The sequence below is a fragment of the Eumetopias jubatus genome, unplaced genomic scaffold (genome assembly GCF_037043125.1).
Source record: "Eumetopias jubatus isolate StellerSeaLion01/CBP00866 unplaced genomic scaffold, mEumJub1_p1.0 scaffold_11, whole genome shotgun sequence".
Classification (NCBI taxonomy): Eukaryota; Metazoa; Chordata; class Mammalia; order Carnivora; family Otariidae; genus Eumetopias; species Eumetopias jubatus.
This window is the reverse complement of record NW_028274817.1, coordinates 48,753,858-48,776,585: the sequence shown is the minus strand read 5'-3', so window position 1 is coordinate 48,776,585 and position 22,728 is coordinate 48,753,858. Positions and strand designations below refer to the sequence as shown.

General features: G+C 38.0%; 1 pseudogene; it reads left to right on the top strand.

Moving 5' to 3' along the window:
• Positions 1–16,272: 16,272 nt before the first annotated feature.
• On the top strand, positions 16,273–18,409 carry LOC114207557 (melanoma-associated antigen D1 pseudogene; annotated as a pseudogene).
• Positions 18,410–22,728: the final 4,319 nt, after the last annotated feature.

Genomic DNA, 22,728 nt, shown 5'->3' with positions numbered 1-22,728 from the left:
GAATGGACAACAAACTCTAATACATGTGTACATTAGAATATTTTTCAATGATAAAAACAAAGGAACTATCAGGACATGAAAAAAATATGGATGACAATTAAATACCCATTGCTAAGGAAAAGAAGCCAGTCTGAAAAAGCTACAATACTGTACAATTACAATTTTATGACATTCTGGAAAATACAAAACCATAGATATGGTAAGCAAGTCCCTGGTTGTCAGGGGTTTGGGGATGTTGATTAGGTAAAGCTCAGGGGATTTTTTAAGGCAGTGAAACTATTTTATATGATACTGTAATGGTGAATCCAAGACATTTTTAAAACCAATCAATTTTTACAGCACAAAGAATAATACTTAATGTATACATTCCAGGATGGAATGTAAAAGGTGTCAAAAGAATCTAAATGTATTACAAATGTATTTTAAAATCTCACTGAAGAGGGTGAGAGAATAAATTCTGACCTAAGTAACTTTGGAAATAATGTAGTCTTTAAGACTAAAGGCAAAAGCAACGGCACATAAACACTGTACTTGGTAAAAGTTTTCCCACCAGGATATGAGTTATCAATTCAGATACTGCAATACATGTATACTGGAATTTAACAATCAGGTAAATGTGTTATTGATGGTAGGAGTCAGGTTTCTGTTTGAATGGAAGTTTACAGATAAACAAGGAAGGAATCTGCAATGATCCAAGTGGTAATGGATTAGAATTGGAGACATCAGAATGATGATGGAGACAACAGTGGCTTAATAGATACAGATGGATACATACACAAATATGTACAGATATGTGTATTATCTATAATATAATTATTATTATATGCAGATATATTTTCTTTCTTTGTCAGCTAAGAGAAACTATAACTGACAGCACTCCAGCACTCCAGTAGCAATGAGCACACACAGATTTTGATTTCTAAGACCATTCCCCAATAAAAGGAACAAGGCTTCTTGGAGAAAAGGCTGACTGGGGCAGAAAATATATAGATGATAATGGAGTATCTTGTAGTACCTAACACTGAGGAAGGAAGGAAGGAAGGAAGGCAGGAAGGAAGGAAGATGGAAGGAAAGAAGGAAGGAAGGAAGGAAGGAAGGAAGGAAGGAAGGAAGGAAGGAAGGAAGGAAAAGAAAAAGAAAAGAAAAGAAAGAAAGAAAGAAAGAAAGAAAGAAAGAAAGAAAGAAAGAAAGAAAGAAAGAAAGAAAAAAAGAAAGAATCTTTGATATGATTATCATGGCACTTTACCTTTGTGGTCTTCTCTCCCAGAACAAATAGTCTAATAATAATAAATCAAACAAATTCTAACTGGTGGGCATCTTACAAAATATCTGACCAGTATTCCTCAAACCTGTTAAGTTTAGGGGAAAAAAGAGAAATTTTGTGACACTGTCACAGCAAGAGTAGCCTAAGGAGTCACGAAAACTAAATGTAATGTGGTATCCTGGATGGAATCTTCAAACGGAAAAAGACAGCAGATGAAAACTAAGGGAATCTGAATAAAGGTTGGATATTAATTTATAAAAATGGTCCATTAAAATGTACTATTTTAATAAAAGATATTAGTAATAGGGAAGTCTCTGTGTGTGATATACAGGAATTCTCTGTACTATCTTTGCCATAATTCTGTAAGTCAAAAATTATCCAAAAATAAAGTAAAATCTGTCCCCAGGAGCTAAGAAAAGAACCTCTAAGAATATATAAACAGATTTAGAAAATCAGAATAACAACAATCAAGTCACTAAATGCATTTTACATTGGTTTGTCATGGAGTTTTAAAAATTTATTTGACAGAGAGAGCAGAAGTGGGGGGAGGGGCAGCAGAGGGAGAAGCAGGCTCCTTGCTGAGCCAGGAGCAGCTGTGGGGCTAGATCCCAGGACTCTGGGATCATGACTTGAGCCAAAGGCAGCCACATAACTGACTGAGCCACCCAGGCACCCCTTGTCACGGATTTTGAGGAAGGTTTCAGGACATGTCTTAGGACAAGTGATAGCAATCACAGATATTCAAAAATTTGTCAATATTTCTCTAATTTACTATTATTAGCAGGTACTGACATAATTTGGTAGCTGCCAACACCAAAAGGTGTCATATCACATGAGTAAAAACAATGAGTCCTTATTTCCTAACAAATAAAACTAGATCATCTTCATTAAATGAGTTAGTAATTTTCTTTACATTAGAAGCAATAGATACTGCCATGTGGGAAGGGATTTTTTAATACCTCTTCTCTTTATCTGGAACCTCAGTCAACAGTGCAAGGCTTCCTGGAATTGGAAATGAAAGTAGACATTTATTTTATATAAATGATTTATATAACTATTTTCTTGTTTTAGGCAGGATTCTTTGGGAACTTCTGTCAGGTTTGTGTGGCTAAGAGGCTAATTAACTTCTTTTTTCCTTCTGTGTGTACTTTGCTACAGGAAGAGGATGTGGTATAAGAGATAAAAGTTCCAGGCCAAATAAAGATTTGAGAAAATTCTTACATTTAATCCTCAATTTGTCTGTTTTTTATTCTTAGTAAAATAATTTTAGAGAAGGACTAAGACTGATATTTTTGCATTGCACTTGGGAAAGTTTACTGTTTATGAAATGGAGGTTCACTTTTTTAATATATCATTAAAAGTAATTTTTCACATGTATAAAGGTAGGTAGCTTTCAGTGCAATAAAATCATTGTCTTCCAGAAAGCCTTTGGTGTTTTCTCATTTGTCTTATAGGGTTTAACTACATGGCTGTCATGGTCTATATCAGCTGTTTATTAAATATTGTTATATGCCTAAAGCCAATATAGCTTTATTACTCCACACCATTTTTCAGAAAACAAATGTTCAGAATCTTGTTCTTTAAAATAATTTATTTTTGAGAGGGGCGGAGCAAGATGGCGGAGGAGTAGGAGACCTAGATTTCGTCTGGTCTCAGGAATTCAGCTGAATAGGGATCAAACCATTCTGAACACCTACGAACTCAACAGGAGATCGAACAGGAGAGTAGCAACAACTCTCTGAACAGAGAAGCGACCACTTACTGGAAGGTAGGACGTGCGGAGAAGTGAATCCGAGGCGATATTCGGGAGGATAGACGGCGGGGGAGGGGCCTCCGCCGGCTGCTTCTGGCAAGTGATAGAGCCGCGGAGCACAAAATCGGACCTTTTAGAAGTTGGCTCGGCGGAGGGACGTCGCTGCAGTGGCTAAGCGGGGGGTGGAATCCTCCCGGGATAGTGTGGTCTCAGGACCCTTGGGGTCACAGAGAGACCAGGGGTGCCTGAGTGCGCCAGAGCTCCCAGGTATCAGAGCGGGGAAGCCGGCTGCAGAGACGGAGCAGAGTCGCGGGCTCTCAGCTCGGGGTGGCCATAAACTGTGATCCGCGGCCCAGTTGGGGCACGGCTCCTCCAGCAGGGACCCAACAAGCAGCAGATCCGGGGAGACTCCCCTTCCTTCCCGGGGAGGAGCGGTGCGGGAATGCACTGCAGGGATCTGCTGGGTTTGGAGACTCCACACAGGGTCGGGTGCCAGAGATAGCAACGCTCGGTCACAGGCCGGGTGAGCACGGAGTGCGGCCGGAGACCGGGGACACGGAAGTGACTGCTTTTCTCTGGGGGCACACTGAGGAGCGGGGCCCCGAGTTCTCAGCTCCTCCGGGTGGAGATTGGGAGGCCACCATTTCTGCCCTGGTCCTCCAAAGCTGTACCGAGAGCTTGTAGGGAACAAAAGCTACTGAGAGCAAACTGGAGCAGCTTCCTTAGCCCGGACCGACCAGGGCGGGGCAATTCCGCCTCCGGCAAAGACATTTGGAAACCACAGCAACAGGCCCCTCCCCCAGAAGATCAGCACAAACAGCCAGCAAGCCAAGACCAAGTTGATCGATCAAGGAGAATGGGAGAACTCCAGCGCTAGGGGAATACTGCACATAGATTCATGGCTTTTTTTTTTTTTTTTTTACCATGATTCATTATTTCATCAAAGTTAATTTTTGTTGACTGTTTTTTTTTATTTTTCTTTTTCCCTTTTTCAACCAACATCTTATCAATCCCTTAAAAAAAAAAACAAAACAATTTTTATTTTTCATTTTTAGAGTCATATTTTATCCCTTCATAGTAGTTACCCTTATTTTTGGCATATATATATAAGTTGTTCTCTCTTTAAAATTTTGAGATACAGTTTCTTCTAACAGATCAAAATATACCCTAAATCACTAGTGTATGGCTTTGTTCTAGTCTCCTGCCTGATCACATTCTCTCCCTTTTTCCTTTTTTTTTTTCTTAAATCTTCTTTCTTTTTTCAAACAACTTATCTTATCAAGTCCTTTTATAAAATCTTTTATAATTTTCATCTTTACAGTCATCTTCCATCCCTTCATTGTATCAACCCTTATTTTGTACATATATGTCTTTCTTCCCTTAAAATTTTAGGAGGCACTTTTTTCTAACAGACCAAAATACGCCCAAAATCTAGTGTGTGGCACTGATCTATGCACTAGCCTGATCATATTTGATCATATTCTGCTTTTTTAGTATTGTTTTGTTTTTGTTTTTATCTTTTTTTTCTTTTTTTTTTACTCTTTCTTTTTTCTTTCTTTCCCTTTCTTTTCCCCTGGTCTCAGGTCTTTTCTGATTTGCATACAGTATATTTGCTGGGGACATTGTAAACCTGTTAGCATTTTGTTCTCTCATTAATCTATTCTCCTCTGGACAAAATGACAAGACGAAAGAAATCACCTCAGCAAAAAGAACAAGAGGTAGTACCGTCAGCCAGGGACCTACTCAATATGGACATTAGTACGATGTTGGACCTAGAGTTCAGAATCATGACTTTAAAGATACTAGCTGGGCTTGAAAAAAGCGTGGAAGTTATTAGAGAAACCCTTTCTGGAGAAATAAAAGAACTAAAATCTAACCAAATCGAAATCAAAAAGGCTATTGATGAGGTGCAATCAAAAATGGGGGCACTAAATGCTAGGATAAATGAGGCAGAAGAGAGAATCAGCGATATAGAAGACCAAATGATGGAAAATAAAGAGGCTAAGAAAAAGAGAGAGAAACAACTACAGGATCACGAGGGCAGAATTCGAGAGATAAGTGATACGATAAGACGAAACAACATTAGAATAATTGGGATCCCAGAAGAAGAAGAGAGAGAGAGAGGGGCAGAAGGTATATTGGAGCAAATTATAGCAGAGAACTTCCCTAATGTGAGGAAGGAAACAGGCATTAAAATCCAGGAGGCACAGAGAACCCATCTCAAAATCAATAATAATAGGTCAACACCCCGACATCTAATAGTAAAACTTACGAGTCTCAGAGACAAAGAGAAAATCCTGAAAGCAGCTCGGGAGAAGAGATATGTAACCTACAATGGTAGAAACATTAGATTGGCAACAGACCTATCCACAGAGACCTGGCAGGCCAGAAAGGACTGGCAAGATATCTTCAGAGCACTAAATGAGAAAAATATGCAGCCAAGAATACTATATCCAGCTAGGCTATCATTGAAAATAGAAGGAGAGATAAAAAACTTCCAGAACAAACAAAAACTAAAGGAATTTGCAAACACGAAACCAGCCCTCCAAGAAATATTGAGAGGGGTCCTCTAAGCAAAGAGAGAACCTAAAAGCAGCAAAGATCAGAAACGAACACAGACAACAGACAGTTAACAGTCACCTTACAGGTAATACAATGGCACTAAATTCATACCTTTCAATAGTTACCCTGAATGTAAATGGGCTCAATGCCCCAATCAAAAGACACAGGCTATCAGATTGGATTAATAAACAAGACCCATCAATATGCTGTCTGCAAGAGACTCATTTTAGACCCAAAGACACCCCAGATTGAAAGTGAGGGGGTGGAAAACCATTTACCATGCTAATGGACACCAAAAGAAAGCTGGGGTGGCAATCCTTATATCAGACAAACTAGATTTTAAAACAAAGACTGTAATAAGAGATGAGGAAGGACACTATATCCTACTTAAAGGGTCTATCCAACAAGAAGATCTAACAATTGTAAATATCTATGCCCCGAACATGGGAGACGCCAATTATATAAGGCAATTAATAACAAAAGCAAAGAAACACATTGACAACAATACAATAATAGTGGGGGACTTTAACAGCCCCCTGACTGAAATGGACAGATCATCTAAGCAAAAGATCAACAAGGAAATAAAGACTTTAAATGACACACTGGACCAAATGGACTTCACAGACATATTCAGAACATTCCATCCCAAAGCAATGGAATACACATTCTTCTCTAGTGCCCATGGAACATTCTCCAGAATTGATCACATCCTAGGTCACAAATCAGGTCTCAATCGGTACCAAAAGTTTGGGATCATTCCCTGCATATTTTCAGACCACAATGCTTTGAAACTAGAGCTCAACCACAAGATGAAAGTCGGAAAGAACTCAAATACATGGAGGCTAAAGAGCATCCTACTAAAGAATGAATGGGTCAACCAGGAAATTAAAGAAGAATTAAAAAAATTCATGGAAACCAATGAAAATGAAAACACAAGTGTTCAAAATCTTTGGGATACAGCAAAGGCAGTCCTGAGAGGAAAGTATATAGCAATACAAGCCTTTCTCAAGAAACAAGAAAGGTCTCAAATACACAACCTAACCCTACACCTAAAGGAGCTGGAGAAAGAACAGCAAATAAAGCCTAAACCCAGCAGGAGAAGAGAAATCATAAAGATCAGAGCAGAAATCAATGAACTAGAAACCAAAAGAACAGTAGAACAGATCAACGAAACTAGGAGCTGGTTCTTTGAAAGAATTAACAAGATTGATAAACCCCTGGCCAGACTGATCAAAAAGAAAAGAGAAATGACCCAAATCAACAAAATCATGAATGAAAGAGGAGAGATCACAACCAACACCAAAGAAATACAAACAATTATAAGAACATATTATGAGCAACTCTATGCCAGCAAATTAGATAACCTGGAAGAAATGGGTGCATTCCTAGAGATGTATCAACTACCAAAATTGAACCAGGAAGAAATAGAAAACCTGAACAGACCTATAACCACTAAGGAAATTGAAACAGTCATCAAAAATCTCCCAAGAAACAAAAGCCCAGGGCCAGATGGCTTCCCAGGGGAATTCTATCAGACATTTCAAGAAGAATTAATACCTATTCTGAAACTGTTCCAAAAAATAGAAATGGAAGGGAAACTTCCAAACTCATTTTATGAGGCCAGCATTACCTTGATCCCAAAACCAGACAAAGACCCCATCAAAAAAGAGAATTACAGACCAATATCCTTGATGAACCTGGATGCAAAAATTCTCACCAAAATACTAGCCAAGAGGATCCAACAGTACATTAAAAGGATTATTCACCACGACCAAGTGGGATTTATTCCTGGGCTGCAAGGCTGGTTCAACATCCGCAAATCAATCAACGTGATACAATACATTAACAAAAGAAAGAACAAGAATCATGTGATCCTCTCCATAGATGCAGAAAAAGCATTTGACAAAGTACAGCATCCTTTCTTGATCAAAACTCTTCAGAGTATAGGGATAGAGGGTACATACCTCAATATCATAAAAGCCATCTATGAAAAACCTACAACGAATATCATTCTCAATGGGGAAAGGCTGAGAGCTTTTCCCCTAAGGTCAGGAACGCGGCAGGGATGTCCACTCTCACCACTGCTATCCAACATAGTATTAGAAGTCCTAGCCACAGCAATCAGACAACAAAAAGAAATCAAAGGCATCCAAATCGGCAAAGAGGAAGTCAAACTCTCACTCTTTGCAGATGATATGATACTGTATGTGGAAAACCCAAAAGACTCCACCCCAAAACTGCTAGAACTCATACAGGAATTCAGTCAAGTAGCAGGCTATAAAATCAATGCACAGAAATCAGTGGCATTCCTATACACCGACAATAAGACCGAAGAGAGACAAATCAAGGAGTCGATCCCATTCACAATTGCACCCAAAACCATAAGATACCTAGGAATAAATTTAACCAAAGAGGCAAAGGATCTGTACTCAGAAAACTATAAAATACTCATGAAAGAAATTGAAGAAGACACAAAGAAATGGAAAAACGTTCCATGCTCATGGATTGGGAGAATCAACATTGTGAAGATGTCAATGCTACCTAGAGCAATCTACACATTCAATGCAATCCCCATCAAAATACCATCCACTTTTTTCAAAGAAATGGAACAAATAATCCTAAAATTTGTGTGGAACCAGAAGAGACCCAGAATAGCCAGAGGAATACTGAAAAAGAAAAGCAAAGCTGGCGGCATCACAATTCCGGACTTCCAGCTCTATTATAAAGCTGTCATCATCAAGACAGTATGGTACTGGCACAAAAACAGACACATAGATCAATGGAACAGAATCGAGAGCCCAGAAATGGACCCTCAACTCTATGGTCAACTTATTTTTGACAAAGCAGGAAAGAATGTCCAATGGCAAAAAGACAGTCTCTTCAACAAATGGTGTTGGGAAAATTGGACAGCCACATGCAGAAGAATGAAACTGGACCATTTCCTTACACCACACACAAAAATAGACTCCAAATGGTTGAAAGACCTAAACGTGAGACAGGAGTCCATCCAAATCCTAAAGGAGAACACAGGTAGCAACCTTTTCGACCTTAGCTGCAGCAACTTCTTCCTAGAAACATCGCCAAAGGCACGGGAAGCCAGGGCAAAAATGAACTATTGGGATTTCATCAAGATAAAAAGCTTTTGCACAGCAAAAGAAACAGTCCACAAAACCAAAAGACAACCGACAGAATGGGAGAAAATATTTGCAAATGACATATCAGATAAAGGGCTAGTATCCAAAATCTATAAAGAACTTATCAAACTCAACACCCAAAGAACAAATAATCCAATCAAGAAATGGGCAGAAGACATGAACAGACATTTCTCCAAAGAAGACATCCAAATGGCCAACAGGCACAAGAAAAAGTGCTCAACATTGCTCGGCATCAGGGAAATCCAAATCAAAACCTCAATGAGATACCACCTCACACCAGTCGGAATGGCTAAAATTAACAAGTCAGGGAACGACAGATGTTGGCGGGGATGTGGAGAAAGGGGAACCCTCCTACACTGTTGGTGGGAATGCAAGCTGGTGCAACCACTCTGGAAAACATTATGGAGGTTCCTCAAACAGTTGAAATTAGAGCTACCACACGATCCAGCAATTGCACTACTGGGTATTTACCAAAAAGATACAAATGTAGGGACCCGAAGGGGTACGTGTACCCCAATGTTTATAGCAGCAATGTCCACAATAGCCAAACTGTGGAAAGAGCCAAGATGCCCATCGACAGATGAATGGATAAAGAAGATGTGGTATATATACACAATGGAATATTATGCAGCCATCAAAAGGAATGAGATCTTGCCATTTGCAACGACGTGGATGGAACTGGAGGGTGTTATGCTGAGTGAAATAAGTCAATCAGAGAAAGACATGTATCACATGACCTCACTGATATGAGGAATTCTTAATCTCAGGAAACAAACTGAGTGTTACTGGAGTGGTTGGGGGTGGGAGGGATGGGGTGGCTGGGTGATAGACATTGGGGAGGGTATATGCTACGGTGAGCGCTGTGAATTGTGCAAGACTGTTGAATCACAGATCTGTACTTCTGAAACAAATAACGCAACATATTTTAAGAAAAAAGAAAAAGAAGAAGATAACAGGAGAGGAAGAAAAGGGGAGTATGTCAGAAGGGGAGACAAACCATGAGATGATGGACTCTGAAAAACAAACTGAGGGTTCTAGAGGGGAGGGGGGCAGGGGGATGGGTTAGCCTGGTGATGGGTATTAAAGAGGGCACATTCTGCATGGAGCACTGGGTGTTATGAACAAACAATGAATCATGGAACACTGCATCAAAAACTAATGATGTAATATATGGTGATTAACATAATAAAAAAATTAAAAAAAAATAATTTATTTTTTATGTTTCCAAACATGGTACCCTATTTTAAAAACAGAATAAAATAATGATTTAGAAGAAAAACAATAAAATTCATAAAATGAATCAAATATTAATAATTTATCATTAGTCATATTTTATTTTACACACAAGAACAATTTAAGGAAGATATGGATTGGGAAAGAGAACAAGAAAAGTATCTTTATTGGATAAACCACCAACCGGAAGTATATCCAGTATCTCCATTTTATCTTCCAACAATGGTTGTGGTTTATATTTAATAAAATAAACTAAATTAACCCCAAAATATAAAAATGTAGCTTGAAATAGTAGCAAAAATGTGTTATACTGAGCTAGCCACCATTTATTTTTCAACATATGATATCTGTAATGTTTAATCAAAAGCTTTTCATATCAACTAGTTTTCATTCTGCCTTAATAGAAATTTTAAAAGAGAAAATTTATAGCAAGTCCATCAAAATATTAAGAACACAAAGGCAAACCAGGTTGACCCATACTTACTTAGGTCTGTAATTTCTCTACTACAGTAATTACCATTTAATAATTATAGAGTCTCCTGTTGACACCAGGGGCCTGAGATTGTGTATAGGAGCCAATGTATTTACTGCCATATTTTTCTTTGTTTTTCTGACATGTTTTTTGTCTAATTTTGTTGTAGCAATGCCTTCCTCCCCTATTTTGTAACTTCTGCTTCCACTAGACAGAATTTGGTAACATGGTTAAGATTGGTATTAATGAGAAGTTTAAGTAGCAAAAGACTTACTACCTTCCAGACAAGTAGAACAAAGATCTGGAATTGTAGCTGGTTAAGGAAGATTGAGGAGAAAAATTGTTAGAGGGAACAATGTTTGTGAGATGCTGCCACTGCCTACCTCCTTTGTCAAGAAGAGTGAATCCTGACTACAATCTTCTAGAGTGGGGGCTTTAGGTTTCTTTTTTTTCTTTTCAGTTGAAATTAATAATTGCAAAATCCAATTATTTTTAAGAACTAAAAAGAAGTAGGCATGACTCTTTCAACCATCGTTGTCTAAATGAGTGTTTATTAAAGCATGGATCATAACCCATTAATAGATTAAGAAATCAATTTCATAGGTCATTGCCATCATTATTGTTAACTAATAGGATTTAATATACCAAAGTACATCACATGTGATAAGGTAAATATTGCTTTATAAAATTGTGGTTTCAGTTGTATAAATAGAAAACCTATGTGTTTACTGGTCATAGTGTAAAATGTATTTCTTCAGTTTGAAAGAGTTACATATACTTTTGGTTTACTTTTGTGTGTCATTAAACTTGAAATAAATATCAATACTGAAGATAAAAATATTTTTTATGTTAAGATATCCATTCTACTATTCTAAATCTATTTATATAAGCAAATCTACCTTACAAATAATAGCATAACTTAAAATTTTACTATAATGCATTGTTTTGACAAGTAGTATAACACAATAGATTTGAGAGAAAACCTTCTTGGGTTCCAACCCCAGATGAATCATTTATTTATAAGCTGTGTGACCTTGCAAAATTTGCGTGGCACTCCAATTTCCGCAGCTGTAAAATGAAACTTTCTATTTTTTGGATATTGTAAGGAATAAATGAGATGAGTTATCAAAAGTACAGTGCAAGAACTAATATTTATTGAACACTCACTAAAGGCTAGATATTGTTTTAAGTTCTTTAATCAACTTAATAGTTTTTGGGTCCTATAATTGTTTTTCTGGCTCAATGAGAAATCTCTATTGTCTCCAGTTGTTTTTTGCTTTCCCTCACAGATTTAACCTGAATGTACTCTAAGAATCACCACTCAGCACTTTAAATATTCCAAACATCTGTAAAGCAATGTCACAGTGTATTTTTATTGGACAATGTTAGGTGTTTTAAAATGAAAAGGAAAATTTCCTGGCTAATCAAAATATACTATATATGTGTGTGTTATATATATATACACAAAAAACATTAGTATATCATACATACAAACATTAGTGTATATATATATACATTATATTAATGCTATGTATATTAGTATCTTTGTCTCTATTTCTAGACCCTGAGGTCCTGGTTTCTGTGGTTCCTCACTCCATTTTTAGTTTCTCCAGCATCCTTTTAAGCTATATGAGCTAATTATATTCTCAGTTTTAATTTAATTTGAGTTGATTCTTGCCCCTTGGAACTAAATGGGTCCTAATTAGTCACTTCTGTAAACATATGCAAATAAAGCCAGCCCTCCTATTGCCTGACTTTTTGTAATGTTTCCTCCTTGAGTCTTTTAAGAAATTTATTGTTCTCTATGGTATTTTTATGACATGATAAATTTTGCATTATTTTTTTTTAAGTATGGGAACAGTTAACTGCCCAAAGGGGTGTAGCAGGGGTCCTGGTTACACACTGCTTAGAATGATTATAACTGTTTCTGTAGATGAGATATAGCACTTCTGATGCAGTTACACTATGTGATTAAGATTGTATATGTCTCTGTGTGTGTGTGTGTGTGTGTGTGTGTAGGAAGGCGGGTTTATATGTATTTGGATGGGTCCAGAGCGTGTCCAGATAGAGCTAAGGAATTTTTAGTTGGCCACCCAATGAAATAACAGTGCTTACCGAAAGCAGCAAAATATTGCTATTTTTTATTTTACAAATTTTTTTCTAGTGTCTATCAGGAAATATTTTGACCAATTATTTTCAGGGGACTTTGATTATCCACATTGGGAGTCATATATCTGGAATAAGTGGAAGTGGGAGAAGCACCAAAAGCAATAAATTACAGAGTAAGTATACACAAAGCATACATCATTAAGTTTTTATGGTTGGAGAATGATACTGATCCAATGTTACCTCAAAATAATCTGAAAGTATAATTTCTTATCCTTTCTGTATATACTCACTTGCAACAAAATATATCTATTCTGGAATTCAAGAAGGCAAGTTAAGTCAATGTTCGGGAAATTGTTGACTTGGTTATTTATAATCATGTAGAATGAAAAACAACTGATTAGCTGAAGTTCTTATTTTTCAACTTATTGTTTTAGCATCATGCAAAATTAATGTGTGAAAATTTCCTTTTTTATATTGCTTTTGTGGTTGCTGTTATTGTTACTTTCCTATTTTGGACAAGTGTTCCCTTAAAGGTCCCTATAACACTACTTCTGAATGTGGTCTTCTTGAAATGCTAGTATAAGTTACCAGCAAAAACTGAATGACTGCTGTGGTATTCCACAGATGTATTTTCCCATAAGATATTCAATGTAGCATAGAAAAGCATAAATAAGAACAGTTTCAGAACTGTTATGTTGCAGGCATTAAGACTAGGGTATTGACAATTCTGCCTTAGAAATTTGAAGTGAAAAGTATATTCTCACTTAAATTACTATGGAAGGAAACTAATAGACACCTGTAAAGTATATATTTTTTCATGAACCAATCAACAAGCATTTTTTTCTTACAGTAATAGAGGACTAATTGATTTAATATGCAAAAATTGAGCATAGGAGAGAAAAGATAGTGAGCTAAATGTTTATCATGTGAGGCCTGGTAATTTCCTTTCAATCATCTTTGAAATGAAACCCTTTCTCTTTTTGAATGAGACGCTAAATCTTTATCCATTACTTTCAACAACTATCTTCTTGAATCTCAGATGACTGTCATCAATGACCTCTTATTTTCCAAAGAGATAAGTTATATTATCATGAGACAGGATAGCTACTTAATTTCTGAGCTGCCTAACTTCTCCATGTGTATAGAGTACATTTAATACAGTATGTGGTGCAGTAACTCCTAATAAAATAAGTGTGTATTTAGATCAAAATAAATTCTGTGGTAAGTTTCATATGAGTAAGGTTAATGAATTTCAGGAAAAAATATACTATGGTGCTTTTTCATTCAGTTCTACTGAGGTTTGATTTCTTTTATCAGAGTGACTAATTATTGTTGGTACTTTCCCCTTTCTTATCATAATAATTTATAATAAGTGGAAACACAGGAGACATTTTTGATTAGTTGAGAAATAGCAGGTTGACCAATGACTTGTACATGCTTGACCTGTCCCTCCACAATTTTTTTAAAACAAAATAAAGGTGATAGATAAGATAGTTTTGTTTTGAAGAAGCAAGTTTGATTAGAAATTCATCTACTGGTTTGACTAGTAACTGTGCACAATATACACATTAGGTCTTTTCTAGATTAACTTTGTATTTACAAAATAAATTTATAAGTGGTGTGGGTGGTGCAAAGTGTCTTATGAAAAACCTTAAGGGAAGCAAGCCTTTCCTAAGTGCACTTAACACATCAGGACTGGGCATCACATTTCACATTAACCAGTGAATTAAGTAATCTCCATTAGCAGTCTAGATATTACATAAAAAATGATAATAAGCAAACTTGTCAACAAGAAATAATTTTGCAAAGGACTTAAAAGATAACCAGCCAATACATACCATCAGTAGGATTTAAAAGGGACCTCTCTTAAACAAAACAAAGTTCCACTTTGGAATTACAAGCATACCTTGTTTTATTGCTCTTTGCTTAATTATACTTTGAACATACTGAAATTTTACAAATTAAAGTTTGTGGTAACTGTACTTTGAGCAAGTCTATCAATGCCATTTTTTCCAACAACATTTACTAACCTCATTGTCTGTGTCACATTTTGGTAAATCTCACAATATTTCAAACTCTTTCATTATTATTATATTGTTATCGTGATTAGTGATTATTGCCATTATAATTGCCTTGGGGTGCCACAAATCATATCCATATAAGATGGTGAATTTAATCAATAAATGTGTGTATATTCTGACTGTTCCACTGACTGGCTATTCCCCTATCTCACTCCCTCTTCTCAGTTCTTCCAATTCCCTGAGAAACAACAATACTGAAATTAGACCAATTAATAACCCTACAACAGCCTCTAAGTGTTTAAGCGATAGGAATAGTCACATGTTTCTCATTTTAAATCAAAAACTTAAAATTATTAAGCTTAATGAAGAAGACACATCAAAAACCAAGAAAGGCTAAAAGCTAGGCCTCTTGTGTCAGTTAGCCAAGTTGTAAATGCAAAGGAAAAGTTCTTGATGGAAATTAAAAGTGTTACTCCAGTAAACACACCAATGATAAGAAAGAGAAACAGCTTTATTGTTGATATAGAGAAAATTTTAGTGGTCTGGATAAAAGATCAACCAGCCACAACATTCCCTTAATCCAAAGCCTAATCAAGAGTGAGGCCCTGACTCTTTTTTTTCAATTCTATGAAGGCTGAAAGAAGTGAGGAATTACCCCAAAGACACAGATGTAGTGAAATTAAAGGCCATATGCACCCCAATGTTCATAGCAGCAATGTCCACAATAGCCAAACTGTGGAAAGAGCTGAGATGCCCTTCAACAGATGAATGGATCAAGAAGATGTGGTCCATATATACAATGGAATATTACTCAGCCATCAGAAAGGATGAATACCCAACTTTTACATCCACATGGATGGGACTGGAGGAGATTATGCTAAGTGAAATAAGTCAAGCAGAGAATGTCAATTATCATATGGTTTCACTTATTTGTGGAACATAAGGAATAGCATGGAGGACATTAGGAGAAAGAAGGGAAAAATGAAGTGAGGGAAATCAGAGGGAGAATTGAACCATGAGAGACTATGGACTCTGAGAAACAATCTGAGGGTTTTAGAGGGGAGGGGTGGAGGGATGGGTTAGTCCGGTGATGGGTATTAAGGAGGGCATGTACTGCATGAAGCACTGGGTGTTATACATAAATGATGAATTGTTGATCACTACCTCAAAAAAAAATGCAAAAGAAAATTTGAAGCTAGCAGAAGTTGGTTCATGAGGTTTAAGGAAAGAAGCTGTCTCCTTAACATAAAAGTGCAAGGTGAAGCAGCAAGTGCTGATGTAGAGACTGCAGCAAGTTCTCCAGAAGATCTAGCTTAGATAATTAATGAAGGTGACTACACTAAACAACAGATCTTCCAAAGAGCCTTATTGGAAGAAGATACCATCTAGGACTTTCATAGCTAAAAAGAAGTCAATGCCTGGCTTTAAAGCTTCAAAGGACAGGCTGACTCTCTTATTAAGGGCTAATGCAGCTGGTGACTTTAAATTGAAGCCAATGCTCATTCCAAAAATCCTAGGGCCCTTAAGAGTTATGTCTATTCTGGGCTGCCACATTGGCATTTTCTCCTGGACAAGAGAGGGTGTGGCTGCAGAGAGCCAAGCACAGCAATCCTGATCCTCTGAGTGGTGAAGAAGGGAGGCAATGAAGGGGTTGGGGTTGGAGTCTGAGGCAAGGCCCTGCTCTTGCCAGAGGAACAGGAGCCATGGCTCACAAAATGGACTATGGTGTGATGGTGTGGGCCTTCTAGGCTGAGGCCTCTGTAGAAGACAAACCTTACTTATACAGATCCTGATGGAGGCAATCTAGATCTTGGAGGTGCCACCTACCAACCAGGCCCTAGCAGCTGGGCCTAATGCTAGTCCCCAGAGTTCACAGCCCCCAACAGCCAGTGAAATGGCTGATATTCAGGCTGATATTCACTATGCCCAAAACGACATTTAAGGCTCAGAACACCACCACAAAAGGCCTAAATGGTGCCTATGATTTCTCTTAGGCTCTCAGTGCCATGGAGATACACAATGTGCCCCCTAAGGCAGCCTATAAATCCCAGAATGCCAGCCCAAAGAGCCCAAATGCTGCCTATGATTTTTTCCCAGGCAGCAACCACCTGTGAGTTAACTGCTAACAAGTCCGAGATGGTCTTTAAGGCCTAGAACACCACTACTATGGTGGGCCCAAATGCCACCTACAATTTTTCTTTCAGGACCAGTGAGATGGTCAACACTTAACCTAAGACGGCCTGTAAGGCTTGGAATGATACCACTAGGGCCCCAACAGCTGATACCCAGGCCCAGAATATTAACTAAGCCAAGATGGCTACTTCACAGACTGAAGTACAGACCAACCTAGGTGTCCCTGAATCTGATGGTGCAACTGCACAGATATCAGCAGTTGCTTCCCAGGATCAGACTCTGGAGTCCAAGACTATAATTCAGGGCAAGAGGACCTACAAGATTAATAACTTGAATGTGGATGAGAACAGCGGTGAGGATCAGAGTTGGGCTCCACTGGTTACAGGGACCTGGAGGTCTGCACCAGTTACAGTTACTACTCAGAACTCACATGGTGTACCTCCCCCAATGTGCTCTGCAAGACCTCATTGGCCTGGCAGAACCCATCAGATAGACCCCACCAGCACATCAGAGCCTCTCAACTAGGCAGACTCCACCAGCCTGGCAAAATTCAGTTGCTTGGCAGAACCCCATTATCTGGCATGGTGTGGTTGTCTGGCTGAACCCACTGGCTTGGCAGAATCCACCTGGATGGCAGAACCCACCAGGCTGGCATGGTCCTCCAGATTGGCAAAGCCCTGCTGAAGACTGACTTCTGCTACCTGATTGGTCACTTCCCACTGATGGCCACTCCCAGCTGACTGGCGGAACCTGTATCCCTCTCCCACCTTGCATGCCTCACAGAACCTGGGTGCCTCACATCCCCAAGATGTGGCTTTTCTTCAGGAAAGAGCGAATAAGTTGGTTAAATAGCTGATTCTTAAAGATTACACAAAGGTGCCCATCATGCACTCAGAAATGCTGAGGGATATCATCCATGAATACACTGATGTTTATCCTGGAGAAGAAATTTGGGATTCAACTGAAGGAGATTGACAAGGAAGAACACCTGTATATTCTCATCAGTACCCCCACGTCCCTGGTTGGCATACTGGGGACAACCAAAGACACCCAAGCCCAATAACACTACCTTAGTGATATGGACATCACCTTCACAAATGGCAACCGTGCCAGTGAAGCTGTCCTCTGGAAGGCACTACACAAGATGGGACTGCTTTCTGGTGTGAGACTCCTCTCCTTGGAGATCTAAGGAAACTTCTCACTTATGAGTTTGTAAAGCAAAAGTACCTGAATTACAGACGAGTGCCCAACAGCAAACCTCCTGAGTATGAGTTCCTCTGGGGCCTCCATTCCTACCATGAAACTAATGAGTTGAAAGTACTAAGATAGAGGTTCAGAAGAGAGATCCTTGAGAATGGACCACACAGTTCATGGAGATGGCAGATGAGGCCTTGGATGCAATGGATGCTGCTACAGCTGAGGCTGAGGACCAGTCTGAAGGGAAAACCTGCATGAGGATTAGAGATGAGTCTGTATTTGGGCCCTGGAGCTGAGATGACATTGAGTTTGAACTGCTGACCTGAGATGAGGAAGGAGATTTTGATTGTCCCTGGTCTAGAATCCTATATACCTTCTAGGCCAGATGCCACTAGAAGTCCACTCCAGATTTTGTCAGACCTTCACTTGCCCCATTATTGGCCCTGGTGGTACAGCCAATGCCAACTTTGCTGCCAACTTGGTGCCATTGGTTTATTCTGGGTTGAGTGAGATGTTGATGTTGCTAATCAGTTGCAATAGTCTTTCCCCTGAGTGAGGCTGAAGCCTCAAATTCCTACTAAACACAGCTATCTAGAGAGCCACATTCTGTTGACTGAAAGTGGCATGCAGGATAAATTTATTTGCTGTTCCTTGTTTGTTGATTTTCTTTCCTTTTGTGTGCTGTCAAGTTTTGGTATCAGAAATAACTTTGAAACTGCACAGTGAAAAAAAATGTTTTGCCTGTGCTCTATAAATGGAACAAAACAGGTTGGATGGCAGCACATCTGTTTACAATATGATTTACTGAATATTCCAAGCCTACTGTTGAGACCTACTTCTTAGACACAAACAAAAACAAAGATTCCTTTCAAAATATCACTGCTCATTGATAATGCACCTGATCACCCAAGAGCTCTGATGGAGATGTGTAATGAGATTAATATTGTTGTCTTGCTCTTAACACAACATCCATTCTGCAGCCCATGGATCAAGGAGTAATTTTGACTTTCAAGTCTTATTATTGAAGAGAAGCATTTTATGAGACTCTAGCTGCCATAGATAATGATTCCTCTAATGAATCTAAGCAAAGTAAATTAAAAACCTTCTGGAAAAGATTCACCATTCTAGATGCCATTAAGAACATTTCTGATTCATGGGAAGAGGTCAAAATATCAACATTAACAGGATTTTGGAAGGTGTTGATTCTAACCCTCATGGAGGACTTTGTGGGGTTCAAGACTGAAGTGGAGGAAATAATTGCAGTTGTGGTAGAAATAGCAAGAAAACCAGAATTAGAATTGGAGCTTGAAGATGTGACTGAATTGCTACAATCTCATGATGAAAGTTTAACAGGTGAGGAATTAATTTTTATGGATGAACAAAGAAAGTGGTTCCTTGAGATGAAATCTACTCCTGGTGAAGATGCTGTGAAAATCATTGAAATGACAACAAATCATTCAGAATATTACATAAAATTAGTTGATAAAGCAGTGGCAGTGTTTGAGAAGACTGACTCCAATTTTGAAAGATGTTCTACCATTGGTAAAATGCTATCAAATAGCATCACACACTACCAAGAAATCATTTGTGAGAGGAAGAGTCAATGAATGTGGCAAATTTCACTGTTATTTTAAGAAATTGCCATAGCCACTCCAACCATCAGCAACCACCACCCTGATCAGTCAGTAGCCATCAACTTGGGGCAAGACCCTCCACCAGTCAAAAAATTATGACTCACTGAAAGCTCGGATGATGGTTAACATGTTTTAGCAATAAATATTTTTTAATCAATGTGTGTACATTTTTTTAGGCATAATGCTATTGGACAGTTTATAGACTTCAGTGTAGTATAAATATAACTTTTACATGCACTAGGAAACAAAAACAATTCATTTGACTAGCTTTATTACAATTTAAACTTTATTGCAGTGGTCTGGAACCAATCTGCAATTATCTCTGAGATATAACTGTACAGGCTGGATCATTCCCTATTTAATTCATCTCCCATGCAGTGATATCTTTCTCCTTTGAGGTTACATAGCACTTTTCAGTATCTCTATTTGGGCACTTAATGACTTTCTGCTGTATTACATTCCTCCACTATAATGGAAGCTCTTTTAGGGACCTGGATTTTGTGTGTGTGTGTGTGTTTGTATCCTTCACAGTTCATTGTATATATGAGGGGCAAAATGGTTGTTGAACAAATAAATACCTTGGGTGACCATAGATTCACTCACAAAATCCAGAATGATAGGAGATAGCCTCTGTAAAAATAGACAGTTTTAAGATGAAATAAAAGAAAAAGTATTAGAAAGTTCATAATATAAATTGTTATATTTCAAGAAATGATACAAACTAAAAAAATTCATTGAGTTTTTTATTCAGCAAGTATTTATTTTATTCTTTAAGATTTTATTTATTTGCTTGAGAGAGAGAGAGAGAATCTGAAGCAGACTCTGCACTGAGCACATAGCCCAGTGAGGGGCTTGATCCCACAGCCTTGAGATCATGAACTGAGCTGAAACCAAGAGTCAGATGCTTAATTGACTGAGCCACCCAGGTGCCCCTTTTCAGTAAGTATTTAATTGAGCTCCTGCAGTATACTACTTTACTAGGAGCAGAGGCTATAACGATGAATAAGACATAGTGTCTTTCCTATAGGAGCATGTTAATCCCATGCAAGGTATACTTTCTATGGGGGGGGGATTAATTCTGCAAAGGGTTATTAGAAGAAGCCAGGGATATTTGTGATTATGGTGTTAATCTTAAAATAACTTGTCACAGTCAGAAACTATATCTGTCTAAAACCATTCCCACTGTGCTGTGTCACTACTAAATTCAGAGCACGGATGATTAGACTGGATCACCTTTCAGTTACCTTCCCTCCCTAAGGATCTTATGTATTTACTGTGATAATGCAACTTAAAAAGAGTTAACATAGATTCCATTAATGTTCAACTTGCTTACTAGGAGTTGTGCCAACTTCAACAACTATCAAAATAGCTGATATGAACAGTATGATTTCTATACACAAAATGAATCACACATCTCATATTTCTACAGATTCAGATCATCTACATAAAAATGTACAATTGTATATAAAGTTTCTTAATTTTTAGGATGTGTATGTGACCATTAAAAGTTGTTATATTTTGGTCATTCTAACTGGTATAAGGTGGTATCTCATTATGGTTTTGATTTGTATTTCCCTGATGGCAAGTGATGTGGAGCATTTTTTCATGCGTCTGTTAGCCATGTTGGCAAGGATATGGAGAAAGGGGAACCTTCTTACACTGTTGGTGGGAATGCAAGCTGGTACAGCCACTCTGGAAAATAATATGGAGGTTCCTCAAGAAGTTAAAAATAGAACTACCCTATGACTCAGCAATTGCACTGCTGGGTATTTACCCCAAAGATACAGATGTAGTGAAAAGAAGGGGCACCTGAACCCCAATGTTCATAGCAGCAAGTCCACAATAGCCAAACTGTGGAAAGAGCCAAGATATCCTTTGACAGATGAATGGCTAAAGAAGATGTGGTTCATATATACAATGGATTATTAGCCATCAGAAAAGATCAATATCTACCATTTGCATTGACATGGACAGAACTGGAGGGGATTAGGCTAAGTAAAATACGTGAAGCAGAGAAAGACAATCATTATAAGGTTTCACTCATATGTGGAACATAAGGAATAGTGCAGAGGACAATAGGGGATGGGAGGGAAAACTGAAAGGGAAAAGATCAGAGAGTGAGGAAAACCATAGGAGACTCTTGACTCTTGGAAACAAACTGAGGGTTGTGGAAAGGGAGGTGGGTGGGGGGATGGGGTAACTGAGTGATGGGCATTAAGGAGGGCACATGATGTGATGAGCACTGGGTGTTATTCACAACTAATGAATCATTGAACATTATATCAAAACCTAATGGTGTACTATATATTGGTTATTGAATTTAAATAAAAAAGAAAAAAGTTAAGTTATAATAGATCAGTGCTGTCTGTGGTTATAAAATTTGGTCTCTAATTAAGTGTGACTTTTCACACTTAGACTTTTGGGGAGATGGAAACTCCTTAGGATATTTAATTGAAGACCTCTGTTGAAAGGGTTTATTTTCATGAGTGAGAAGACATTGGTAGCTCACGGGGCAAATTCCCACATTATCTTTGCTTTTCATCACTGATGAACATTTCATCCATTAGACTACTCAAGATTTTGAATATTATTTCCATTGTTCTTCGAAATAGGCTTCAGAATACTTTCTCCTTTCCCCCTTACTACCCCTACTCTTGGTGAAATCTCAAATCAGGATGATTTTAAATTATTTTCTGCTAACACATTATTAAGAATTTGGAACTACTAGACTAATATAAATTGTTTCTTTAGGAAAAATTTTGTCTTAACCAGTTTGGGTTACTATAATAAAATGCCATAAGCTGCATGGATTATAATTAACAGAAATTTATTTTATTTATTTTTCAGAGGTTGAAAGTCCAAGATTGGGGTGCCAGCATAGTGTGGTTCTTGTGAAAGTTGTCATCTGGTTTGTGGACTGTTAATTCACATGTCAGAAAGAGGGTGAGAGAACTCTCTGGGGTCCTTTTTATAATCCTATTAAGCCTATTCATGAGGCCTCCACCCTCATGACCTAATTATCTTCCAAAGGCCCCACCTCCTAATATCATGACGTTGTGGGTTAGGATTTCAACACAGAATTTTGGAGGAACACAAGCATTCAGACAATTTTTTTCTAACAAAAGTCCCTGAGATGCATCTTATAACATTGTCCTTTGCATCCAAATTACTAACTCAATGATGCTGTTAAGAGAA